This window comes from Schistocerca nitens, chromosome 8, assembly GCF_023898315.1.
Source record: "Schistocerca nitens isolate TAMUIC-IGC-003100 chromosome 8, iqSchNite1.1, whole genome shotgun sequence".
NCBI lineage: Eukaryota > Metazoa > Arthropoda > Insecta > Orthoptera > Acrididae > Schistocerca > Schistocerca nitens.
In genome coordinates, this window is record NC_064621.1 from 329,215,620 (window position 1) to 329,229,486 (window position 13,867).

Genomic DNA, 13,867 nt, shown 5'->3' on the forward strand with positions numbered 1-13,867 from the left:
CGACAATGAAAATTTATGTGTGACCGGGACTCGAACCTGGATTTCCCGCTTATCGCGGGCGGTCGCCTTACCATTTGGCTATCCGTACATGACTCACGGCTAGACCAAAACTTCCATATGTCGTCAGCCACACGTCTCAGAGTTCCTTTGGACATGAATACATGTCCAGAGGAACGTTGCATCGTAATCAGAAGAACACAGGCACTGCAATATCATATGCTGTAAAGTGCTTACATCTTTCGCTATTCAGCGTTTTCGTAATTTCAATAAGTAGTAGTATGGTATTCTGCCTTACGGCAGGTCTTGCCATGGGTTAATCATCTTCCACTTTTGTCTGTCCATAGCCAGTCTTTTCATTTTTGAATATTTGCCCCCTTTGATATTCTCCAGCATTTGATATCTTCTTTTTCCTCTTCCCCTTTTTTCCCTCCACCATTCCTTCTATTCCTTTCTTCAATAAACAGTACCTCCTCAAACAATGTCCAATCCAGCTCCGTTTTCTCTTTCTGGTGACTTTCAGCATGTTTCTTTCTTCTGCAACTCTTCTTAATACTTCTTCATTCCTTACTCGGTCTTTCCATTTCACTTTTTCCATTCTTCTCCATATGCACATCTCTAGCGCCTCCAATCTTCTTTCATCTTCCTTCCTCAATCTCCAGGTCTCCGCGCCATATAGTGCAACGATAAAGATGTAACATTTGGCAGCTCTTTTCCTCAGATCTTTGTTTAGTGGTCCAAAAAGTAATTTCTGTTTCCTCTTGAATCCTTCATTTGCCATTGCAATTCTTTTCCTAATTATTACACTTCCCAAGTAATTGAAGATATTCACTTGCTGTATTTCCTCTTCCACTATTTTCATACGGCATTTTCTCCCCTTTCCTCCATTTAACATGCTTTTCGTTTTCTTCTTGTTAATCTTCATTCCATAATCTTCTAATTTTGTGTTTAGATCATCTAACATTTGTTCCATGTCTGTTGCACTCTCTGCCATCACAACCATGTCGTCTGCAAATCTTATACACTCCACTCTCCGACCCCTGTACAAACTCCTCTCCTTCCATCAAAACTTTCCCTAATAATTTCCTCCAGATATATATTGAACAGTGTTGGTGATGAACAACAACCTTGTCTTACACCTCTTCCCAGTTCAATTTCTTCACTCATCACACCTCCTATTCTTACTCTTGCTCTCTGGTTCAAATATAAATTTCTAATTAGCCGTCTATCACTCCAGTCAACTCCATGTTTCCTTAGGATTTTCAACAGTTTGTCCCATCTGACACAGTGAAAAGCCTTCTCAAGATCAATGAACGCAACATACACCATCCTTTTCTTCTCCATGTACCTCTCTCCTATCATTCTCAGTAGCCCAATGGCATCTCTAGTTCCCACTCCTCTCCTGAAACCAAATTGTTCATCTCCTATTACGCCGGCCACTGGTGGCCGAGCGGTTCTACGCGGTTCAGTCTGGAACCGCGCGACCCCTACGGTTGCATGTTCGAATCCTGCCTCAGGCATTTATGTGTGTGATGTACTTAGGTTAGCTAGGTTTACGTAGTTCTAATCTCTAGGGGAGTGATGACCTGAGATGTTAAGTCCCATAGTGCTCAGAGCCATTTTAACCATTTTGAATCTCCTATTACGCAATTCAGCAATAAGGGGAAACCATGAAAAACAGCACTATGGCGAACACCACTTCCTCCGTACTTCACTGTTAGCACTGCTCATTCGGGCAGGTAACGTTCTCCAAGCATTCGTCAAACCCAGATTCTTACACTTGACTGCCACAGGGTACAGTGTGATTCATCACTCCAAGTCACTTGTTTCGAGTTATCCACAGTCCAGTGAAGTCGCTCTCTAAGCCCTCTCAAGGGTCGCTTAGCAACCGGCCACAGACACGGGTGGCTTATGAGTAGCTTTTACACAATTATACAACAGTCTTTTTAACAGCCTACACTTGGTCATTTTGCTGGCTGGTTTGCTGATTAGCTTCGGAACACACGAGTGGTTCCTTCTGCTTATTTCGTGCAGATTTTTACAGTCATCCTCCACATTAGTGGACGGCCCCTGTCCGTCGGTACTTCAGATCCGCCTTATCATGGTTTAGCTGTTGCTGTGCTTTCATGTTTCCACTTCACAATCACATCAGGTCACGTCACAGATTTGGCCAGCTTTAAAATGGTTGAAATGTCCCTGGTAGATTTGTTACTCAGGTGGCATCCAATGACAAGGCCACGTTCGAAATAACTAATCTCTACACATTGACACATTCTGCTGTTACCGCTTCGCTTCTGACGACACAATACTCCATACTTTAAATATTATACCATCGGGTTCGCCGCTCGTTACATCTGGTAGTCAATTCCGCATTACGGAGGAATGGCCGCATATTTTTAATCGGAGAGTGAATGTTATATGAATAATCAACATCGAAAAAGTGCGACCTGCTGGTGTCTATAATATTTCTAAAAATAAAATACATTGCGGTTGCGTGTTTCCGAGATTCCGTGGTCAACAACGATCGGGAAATTAAAACCAGTTGTTATTTATTTGTCTTTCTTATCCTTTATGATTGCATTGCCGAAACGTTTCGAATTCTGTAATTGAAAAAATACAGTCAAGCATGTATTTTCTATTTGCATGCGACTCATTTACGTGACTATATCTTCGTATTTGGTAGGGAAATTTCCGTGTTTTACATAACTGATGATGTGTGAACATGAATTTCGGCCGAGATTTTGTTTGTTTGTCTTTCATTTCCTCGCTGTAATATTGTTTAACCCGAACTGTGCAAATTTTGTAGACACTGATTTATATTTTCCCAGTAAAATTGAGATAAAGCAGAGAATTTTCTAAACAGTTATACGTTGTTAGCTTCTAATATTCGCGAGTAGTAGTAATCTAGTTATTTACTGTTATCATGGTATATTCGCCGGCCGTGGTGGCCAAGCGGTTAAAGGCGCTACAGTCTGGAACCGCGCGGCCGCTACGGTCGCAGGTTCAAATCCTGCCTCGGGCATGGATGTGTGTGATGTCCTTAGGTTAGTTAGGTTTAATTAGTTCTAAGTTCTAGGCGACTCATGACCGCAGAAGTTAAGTCGCATAGTGCTCAGAGCCATTTGAACCATAGTATATTCTAGCTCCGTCTCTCTCTCTCTCTCTCTCTCTCTCTCTCTCTCTCTCTCTCTCTCTCTCACACACACACACACACACACACACACACACACACACACACACACACACACACACACATATATATATATATATATATATATATATATATATAAAAGCAGAGAGCATTCTCTGGAACCTTTTATAACTTGTAGCATCAGCTGAAGAGCTATTTGTGATGTATTTTTCTTCTCTTAGACAAAATAAAATCAGATGTTCATAAATATGCCCCACTGTACGAGATAGTGTACAGCGGATTCTCATATTTAATGACGTACATGTCATTTTTTCGTTTGAGTATTCTTTGAAAACAAGATGCCCCTTTTTATTCGCTGTTTGCTGCATAGTGATTACACTATTATATTCGACTGCGCAGTGATGCCTTAATTTGCACTCTTCATACAGACTTGTACAGTACTGTGCACCACAAGTATCTTGTCGACGCCAAAACCTATAGACTCGTAGTATTGAATGACGCAGCGACAGGAACTAAGAAAGATAGAAAGAAAGATGAGGATTTAGAGGCCCATATGCTGCGAGATCATTCGAGATGGAGCAAAATCTCGGACGGGTCAACGAAGTGAGAGTAAATTGGCCGCTTTCTTTCCTGAGGACCTCGCGGCAGCCACCATTCATCTGGTCGCTGGGCGGGTTTTGACTCCAATCTTTCTGAGACCGGTATTTGAACCTCCTCTAACCTCGCTCGATGGCAAGAGTGGGTGAATGAGTCAGCTGTGATCATCTGAGGGAATGATGCTGATATTTTAAAGAACTGATTAATGGAGATGATGGAAATCCTAAATAAAGAAGAATTGCTGAATGCTTTAGACATTTTAACCCCGCCCTTCTTTATAAGACGGCTCCATTTTTCATGACGAAACGCTACCTTCTAGCCTGCCTTTCTTCAGAAGTTTATTCTGATCTCACCGTATTCTTAGACGTACAGAGGTGTAATCAGACAGAAACAAATTCATATACGCTATTCTGTATCCTTACACTGCAATTCGCAGTTAAGTGCGGTCCGAGGATTTATCAGGCCACTTTCAAGCTATATCTCTGTCATTCCACTCTCAAATAGCCCGTGGGAAAAACGAACACTTAAATCTTTCACTGCCCGCTCTTATTTCTGGTATTGTATTACGAAGATCACTTCTTCCTATGGCGCCAAAAAAGCATTTTTCGCTTTCAGAAGTTAAGGTTGGTGATTGAAATTTCGTGAGAAGATCCTGGCGCAACGAAAATCGCCTTTGTTTTAATTCGCGTATCATATCCCTGCCCCTCGCTCGCTTATTTCGCGATAACACAAAACAAGCTGCCCTCCTTTGAACTTTTACGATGTCCTCCGTCAATCCTATGTGATGCAGATCCCATACTGCACAGCAATATGACGGAAAAGCGTAGTATATGCAGTCTCTTTAGCAGACCTGTCGCATTTTCTAAATGTTCTGCCAATAAATCGCAGCCTTTGTTCCGCCTTCCCCACATCATTATCTGTGTGATTATGCCAAGTTACGTTAATCGTTATGGTAATCCCTAAGTAATCGTATGATTTATTATGTAACCGAGATTTAGCAGATTCCTTTTAGTACACATGTGGAAGACTTAACACTTTTCATTATTAAGAGTCAATTGCCACTCTTCGCACTATACACATATCATTCTGTAATTTGTTTTCATCATCTGATGACTTTACAAGACTGTAAATAACAGCATCGTATGCAAGCAATCTAAGACAGCCGCTGAGATTTTCTCCTAAATGTTTTGTGTAGATCAGGAATAGCACAGGGCCTACACGATTCCTTGTGGAACGCGCCAGATAGTGCTTCTGTTTTACGCGATGACCCTCCATCAACTGCTACGAACTGTGACCTTTCTGACAAGAAATCACGAAACCAGTTGCGCAGCTGAGACCATACTCCGAAGGCACGCAATTTGATTGGAAGCCACTTGTGAGGAACGCTATCGAAAGCCTTCGGCAAATGTAAACATATAGAATTACTCGTAAATTGACATCCCCTGTCGATAGCATTACTTCGTGAGAACAAATACCGAAAGAGATATTTTCTGAATCCGTGTTGGCTGTTTTCCAATAAATCATTTTCTTCCAGGTAATTCATAATGTTGGAGTACAGTATATGTTTCAAAATCCTACTGCAAACAGACTTCAGTGATATGACTCTGTAATTAAGTGGATTATTTGTATTTCCTTTCTTGAATATTGGCGTGACCTGTGCAAGCTTCGAGTCTCTGGGTACGAATGTTTCAACTAACGAAAGGTTGTTAATGATTGGTAAGCATGCAGCTATTGTATCAGCATACTTTGAAAGAAACTTTCTGGAATACAATCTGGACCGTGCACTGTAAGACTAAAGAAAACGACACACAACGAAGGAAGTATACGAATGGGAAAGAAATCGGTAGATGTATGTGCAGAGAAGAACAATGATAACAATTTCAGAAAAATAGTATTAGATATTCAAAAGAAAGGGCTTCACAAACTGAAAAAGTCAGTAACCCGTTGGTCCGACTCTGGCTCTTGTGCAAGCTGTTATTCAACTTGGCAATGATTGACAGAATTTTTGGATGTCCTCCAGAGGGATATCGTGCCAAATTGTGTCCAGCTGAGGCTTTGGATCGTCAAAATCCCTAAATGATTCGAGGGCTCTGCCCATAATGCTCCAAACGTTCACAGTTGGGAAGAGCTCCATCATGTTTGCTGGCCAAGGTAGAGTTTAGCAAGCACGAAGAAAAGCAGCAGAAACTCTCGCCGTTTGCGAGCGGGCATTATCTTGCTGAAATGTAAGCCCAGGATGGCCTGCCATGAAGGACAGCAAAACGGGGCGTAGAATATCGTCGACGTACAGCTGAGTTGTAAGAGTCTTGTTATGAAACGAAATGGCACCCCAGAGCATCACTCCTGGTTGTCGGCCGTATGGCGGGTGGCCGTCAGGTTGGTATTCCACCCGTGTCCGGGGCACCTCCAGGCCCAACTCCGCTGGTCACTGGGGCTCAGTTCGAAGCGGGACTCATCGCTGGAAAACAATTCTGCTCCAGTCGATGAGATTCCAAGCCGAGTGTGCCCGACACCTCTACAAATGGGCTTGTTAATGTACAGAGATCCATGGCAGACAGCATGAGTTCAGCCCCATTCTGTGAGCCTCCTATTAAGATCCTTGTGCTCGTTGAAGCACCATTTGCACGTCAGACCGATGATAATGATGAATTCGGGGCGCTGGCATTTGCTTGGTCCCCATGTTCTGTCATACCTCTTGGTCGACCACTTCCTTCTTGACGCTGTGTTCCGTAATGGTTCATCCATCCCTGCTTCGCTCCTATTCAAATGTCGAACGATTCGCCGATGAATCTAACCAGCTCCTTTGAGCCCATCTACACATGCTCTCTCAAATATTGTCATCTGCCTCTATTGTTCACACGGCTGTCTGCGACGCATAGTTACTGTCGAACTTAGTTCACGTAATGAAATCTGCAAAGTTCCTGGTATCGACATGCCCCTGTTAACTACTAATACTAACTGCTCAATGAAATTGCGTTGCAGCGCACACTCTCATCCATCGGCCTCCAAAGTCTACAATTTTGCACTCTGCGTTGATACTTGTATGACTATTAATTTCGACCAGTTCGCATAACTCCATCGTGGTGCGTCGGTCTTAGAATGTATGTAGAGAAAAAGAGCGGTCATGTCACACTTCCCTGGGAACGCTTGAGAGTACTTACGAAGTCTTCCAGCACCACATAATCTGAGAATGTATTCCGCATCCTCATACCTTCATTAGTTTGCAGTGGCGTTGTCTGAAACCTTTCCAGAAGTCTGGGAAAATGATTCAGCGGTTGTTTAAGATCTGACATGTTGTCTGACAACGCAATATCTCTCTGACATCGAGTCTTCCCTGTCGATTCATTTACTACAAGTCGATATCAACCAAATAAGCATGCAGCAGACATCCTCTCGCAGTATGTTATAGCGTAACTTCTTCACCATCGACACATTCGGATGTTGTGTTTGCCCAGTTCGATGTCAATAGATGGATAAGGCCAATGATTCGCAGCGCCATGGTAGCATGACAGCTAGTGCATCTGCCTAGCAAGCAGGAGACCTGTGTTTGAATCAACCACTGGTGCAAATTGTAATTCATTGCTTCGTCTACATCATTACCGTCAGGAAATGTCAGTCCTCATGAAAGATTCAGGGAATGGAAATGAGCGTTTGGCCCCTTACGGGGCTGGTCCGGCCGCCTTGGTGCAGGTCTTATTACATTCGACGCCACATTGGGCAACCTGCACGCCGGATGGGAATGAAGTGATGATGGAGACAACACAACACCCAGTTCCTGAGCGGAATAAATCCCCGACCCAGCCGAGAATCGAAGCTGGGCCCGTTGGATGGCAATCCGTCACGCTGACCACTCAGCTATCGGGATGGACAAAGATTCAGTTGCTTCAACCTCAGTCCTTGTTTTATGATCCTCTTCATCTGTACCCGCGAAAGAGAAACAGTTCATGAATTTGCTGCTTGCTTGTAGTCTTTATTCCTATTAAATCCTTTACCTCATGATAGTCTTCTTTCTTGATCTAATTCATCACCGCTTTCTTGATATACGAAGAGATGAAACAGATAAACAAAGTACCAAACGCTCCCGTAAAAGAGAAAATACAGGGTGTTTCAAAATGAACATACCGGTTTTAAGGCGTTGTAGCATTTATTACGTTTAACTTACAATTGTAAGTAATACTCCAAATGAAAGAGGTACTCAAACAGTTTTGTTTGTATACCTGTGCGCAGTGACTTCGAACGTGAGTATGGATGACAAAGAGAGACTGAAAAACGTGTTGAACGAGTGTGAGTCTTTCACGCCTAGCCCCAAGAAATATTCTCGCGTGAAGTGTATGGCCCTTTCTTTTTCGGTGAATCAGTTGTAACTGATGTTGCTTAACTTGAGGTACTGCAGCTATGGCTTGTTCCTCAATGGGAAGAAGCTGAACAACACATCTTTATTTGGGAGCAAGATGGTGCGCCGCCTCGCTGCCATAACTCAGTACGCGACTGGTTAAACGACGTTGTATCCGACCGGTGGATTGGGCGCAAGGGGCGGTTGACAGCATTTTATGCATGATCTCCACGTTCACACACGATCTGACGCGATCGTGTGTATGTGCCTCCGATACCAGCTGATCTATCCGACTTTAGGAACAGTATTACTGCAACCGTTACTCCTGGCACATTGATGAAGGTTTCGGAACAACCCGCCTGTCGACTCGATGTGTGATTGGTGTTCACACTGAATAATTGTAAGAAAAACTGTTTGTGTTTCTCTTTCATTTGGTGTATGATTTATAATTGTAAGGTGAATGTAATATGTGCTACAAAGCCTTAAAACTCGAATAGTCATTTTGAAACAATCTGTATTCACGTTTCACCTTGTTAATTGTTATTGCGGGTGCTACGAGCAGAAGTTCGAACATTTGTACAGTATCCCATAACGACAATTAGGATGGCGTTATGATACGTCCTTACTGTTACGCATTTGTTGTTTATAATTACAATTGGCTAAACTAACAGTTTTGTTCATTTTTTTCTTGCCTCTCTTGCTCATTGTTCGATATGTGCCCTGTAATTTTGTCGCATGTCGAAAAAGAAGCTTCTGTATCTGGTGACGGGTGTATCTATATGGACGAGTTGCTTAATTTCATGATCGCGTCTCTTAAAGGGTTCGCTTTTAATAACTTGTATGTTGTCTTTTCAGGCGCAGTAGATAATTTAACAAAATCGAGGACCAGTTAGCGAACGAAGTGGACGAATTATACTACCTAGGAAGAAAGATAATATGGGATGGATAAAGCAGGGATGTTACAAGAAGCAGACTTGCACAGGCAAAGAGGGCATTCCTCGGTAAAAAAAAAAAGTTTGCCTTTAACAAATAAAGGCCTTAAAATGTGAGGAATACACTATCTGATAAAAATTACCTGGTCTTGCCGGTGTAATGAGCATTTTATCATTAGATGTCACGAGAAACGGACCCACCAGTATAAAAGGAGGCGGGGAGTATTGTCAGTAGAGAAGCAGTAAGAGGAGAATGGATCGGTCAGGAGACCTCAGTGACTTCGAACGTGAATTAGTCATTGGATATCACCTGAGTTACAGATCCATCAGGGACCTTCAGCCCTTCAAAAGCTGCCCAAATTTGATTGCTGGCGATAATTATGTGGAAATGCGAAGCGACAACCACGACTAAACCGGGACCAGGCAGACCTCAGAGACTCACGGACAGGGATCGTCGAGCACTACGGAGGGTTGTTGTACAAAATCGCTTGAAATAAGCGGAAGAAAGCACTCGTGAGATCGGAAGTGCTACCAGCATTGCAGATAGCACATTGGCTGTGTATAAGTAGTTACAAGGAATGAGCATCTCCTCATAAGCCACAAGTTTCTTTAGTCAGCGATGTAAAGAGCAATGCCACTGGACTGGATGACTGGATCGAGTGATTTAGCGATGAAAATCAAGCTGTACCCCGTGGTACACCAATGCGAGCTTTTGGGTTTGGCGAAAGCCTGGAGAACGTTACCTGTCACTATATGTAGTGCGAAGAGTGAATACGGAGGAGGTGGTGTTGTTCCAGTATGTGGGTGTTTATGGTGGGTAGGGTCTAGACCCCCTATTGCGCCGAAAGAAAACGATAAATGCGGAAGGGTTGGATCACATTTTATAGCACCGTGTAGTGCGAACAGGAAAGGGACAGTTGTGAGATGACGATTGACTGTACCCACGTGGCAGTGCATCGTGTCATTAAGCAGGATATATAAGGTTGTTGTACAATAACATTTCTGAAACACAGTGACCTGCCCTAAGTCCCAAAATGAACCCAGCGAATACTTTCGGGTATGTTAAACAGTGGTCGTCAAACTTTTTGCTCAAGAGCCAATTCTGACGTTCTGGGTGTGCTGGCGTACGCCTTCGCCAGCTCTCTGGTCAGCGTTAGGGAACATTCTATAGCAGGCGCTGAACTAAGCGCGTCTAGATCAGACACGCCCTCAGGCTACGCGCCGATAACGCCCCTTGGGCAGGGTTCATATAGGCCGCCGCCGCATACCGAGTTGTCTCAGTCGCTCACTCTCCGTACCTCAGTACGTCGCATCGGGACTCAGTTCGCATTGCACTTCAATACGTCGCACTGTGCTCTAGTCGACACAGTGATGGTCGTCGCCTCACACCTTAGCTATCTGTGAGGGAACGTGCTCGTGATATGGACACGGACAAGATTGAAGAATTAGTTCATTTTAGTTGATTGCTGTTAATCACCGAACTTCCTTTTGGATATCATTGAAGTTAAGTGCTCAGTTGGTTCCTGTAATAGAGTGTATTTTAATCACAGGTGCATTTTGTGTTGTTGTGATAGGAAACCGGCCACCCAACTATCATACCACCCTCTCTTCATCCACCCAGGAAACATATATGTCACATACAGAGAGGTCCAAAAAAATGTATCCCCTTTTTAAAAGTCCATAACTTGCAAAGTAATTGACGGAGTAGTCTCATTTGTGGTGAAAGTGTAGCTTAAAGTCCAACTTAAAGATATCACTGTAGGTGTTCGAAATGGTCACCATTAACATCCACACAAACGATGCCGCCGAACTGCAGCACGAACTACTGACTGCAACGTGTTCAGTTGGATATTTGCACATGAATGTACGATGGATTCTCGAAGTTCATCCAATGTGCGTGGCTTTTGTCGATAAACGACATCCTTTAGTGTTCCCCACAGGTAAAAGGCCACAGTAGTTAGGTCTGGGGAACGTGGTGGATACTCCACAGCACCTCTACGGCCTATCCATCTTCCTGATATATTTTCGTCGAGATACGCCCTAACACGATTTTGGTAGTGGGCTGGGGCACCATCTTGTTGAAAGTAAACTCTTCTGTATCCATACAAATCTCGGATGGCAGGTAAAATGTATATCTGAAACTTCTGAAGGTACACCTCACCGGTAACTGTGCCGTCAAAGAAGAATGGCCCAATCAAGCCTTGGTAAGACAACCCACACCACACATTTACTACTGGCAAATTCACGGCTTTGTCTACATGGACGTTCGGATTTCCGGCGGCCCAATAGACGCAATTGTGGTGATTTACTGTACCATTGAGTTTGAACTGTGCCTCATCAGAGCACACAATCATTGGGTTGTTTGGGGGAAGAGACCAAACAGCGAGGTCATCGGTCTCATCGGAGTTTGGAAGGATGGAGAAGGAAGGCGGCCGTGTCCTTTCAAAGGAACCATCCCAGCATTTGCCTGTAGCGATTTAGGGAAATCACGGAAAACCTAAATCAGGATGGCCGGACGCGGGATTGAACCGTCGTCCTCCCGAATGCGAGTCCAGTTTGTTACACACAATCATCTCTGCAAACTCTTCATCGTTGCGCACCATGTTAGTAAACCACTCGCAGTACTCCATTCTACGATCTAGGTCGTCCTCGTTCACTGCGTGTAGCAATCGTGGGATGTAGCACTTCCACTTTGCTGTCTTCAAAATTCGCCGAACACTTGAGCGACTCACTTCAGTTTCACGGACACACTGCCTCACAGACTTCTGTGGTGAGAGAGTGAATTGTTGTAACACACGACGAGAGTTACCTGGACTTGTTACTGTTACAGGTCGTCCAGATCGTTGTTTGTGTGCATCTTTAACACAGCCTTCGGCTTCAAATTTGTCTCGAATGCGGCGAATCGTCAAACGTGTTGGTGGCTCTGTTTGATACTCATTTCGCCATTGCCGTTGAACCTCATTAATGTTTTCGTACTTAAAATACCACTTCTAAACTGACTTCCTTTCATCGAATGTAAACCTTGCGCCAGCCATGTTTACTCGAGTAACTAGGTGCAACTAAAAACAAAACACTGAATGTCTAGCGACTGTCATCTGACAAAGTAAAACAATGGAATACAACGCTTGTGTGGCGACTGCCGGAACTACAAACTATTACACTACCAAAGATGAGACAACTCCGTCAATTAGTTTGCCAGTTATGGACTTTTAAACAGTGGATACATTTTTTGGACCCCTCTGCATATTAATACATGAGTGTAAATTGTACAAATGTTGCGTTGGTAATCGTGGAATGATCTATAAATTCGTAAGTTATGAGCCCCCGTAATAGCCTAGCTAAATGCGCGATAACTTTTCTGCCGGACCGCAGTTATCGAAAGTCTGCACTATTCGGAACTCTTCGTATCCACTGTTCTCTGTTTTAGATTGCTGCCACCTTCCGCAACCGCAAAGTTCTGACACTGTAATTGCCTGATAAAGGGTTGTTATGTTTGTGTGAGCAGATGATTAATTGATTAATAACTGTAATTGTGCCTATAATTAAAGGTATTGTACAATACGGGATACGGGCGCAAATGTTGGCGAAATGTCTTTTTTCTTCTAGTCATTGCACCGTAGTACAACAACTTAATGTAATTATATGTAACTTGTTACAAATGTGTACCGTATTTGAAGATGACCGTCTCTGAAACGGATACTGACGAGTCGACGTGTCAAACCTGACATCGTAGATGATGATCGATTGGTGACGAGCACGCCCGTGTATTGTCAGTAGCTAAAGACAGAAACAACGTGACATATCTCAAAATGCGCGAATAAAAATCATATGTCAAGACAGCTACAATTCTTTTATAGATTGTTTCAGCTCATATGTTAGTCACCAGGCATTACCATCGTCATAACATATTGAGCTGAATTGCTCTCTGGTTTTTTAATTTGCTGCTGAGCAGAAAAACTATACTTTTAAGATGCTGTTAACTGTAGCTGACATTTTTTAATTCGCCTGTTAATTGCTATATGCATATTGTAAAATACCTTGGGACCCAGCGCTGTAATCATTATCTTCTGTGTTTTCGGTTGTTAATGAAGAAGAAAATGCCATTCCGGATACTTTTGATCAGAGAGTCTTTTATTTTATCGATCATCTCACTGGTTTGATACAGCCCGCTACAAGTTCACCTGCTGCAAGTAGCACTTGCGCACTACGTCGTCAATATTTTTTTCGATTTATTCAACTAGCGTCTTATCCTAAAGTTTTACCCTCTACATGTCCCTATAGCACCATAGAGGTTATTCTCTAACACATTTCCTGCTCCTTCTTCTTGTTGGAGTTTTCCATATGTTCCTCCCTTCTCCTCATTCTTCATCTTTCCGTCTGCCTAATTTTTAACATTCTTCCATAGCATCACACCTCAAACACATCGATTCTCTGTTTTCCGGTTTTCCCTTTAATCATGAGTCACCACCATAGAACTTACGTTCTCAGAAATTTTTTCCTCCCTGTAGGGCCCATATTTGATAGCAACATACTTCTCTTGACCAGGAACGCACTCATTGCCTGTCTTCACGCTCTTTTCATCTCGTCCTTGCTCCGTTTGTCGTGGAAAATTTCGCTGCCTAGGTAGCAGAATTCCTTCACTTAGTTTACTTCGCGATCACCAATTGTTAGTGTATCGCTGTTCTCATTTCTTTCATAACTCATTACCTTTTTCCTTTCCCGGTTTACTCTCCATCCATATTCTGTACTGATTAGACTTTTCATTCCACCAACAACAAAAAATGGCTCTGAGCACTATGGGCCTTCTGAGGTCATCAGTCCCCTAGAACTTAGAACTACTTAAACCTAACTAACCTA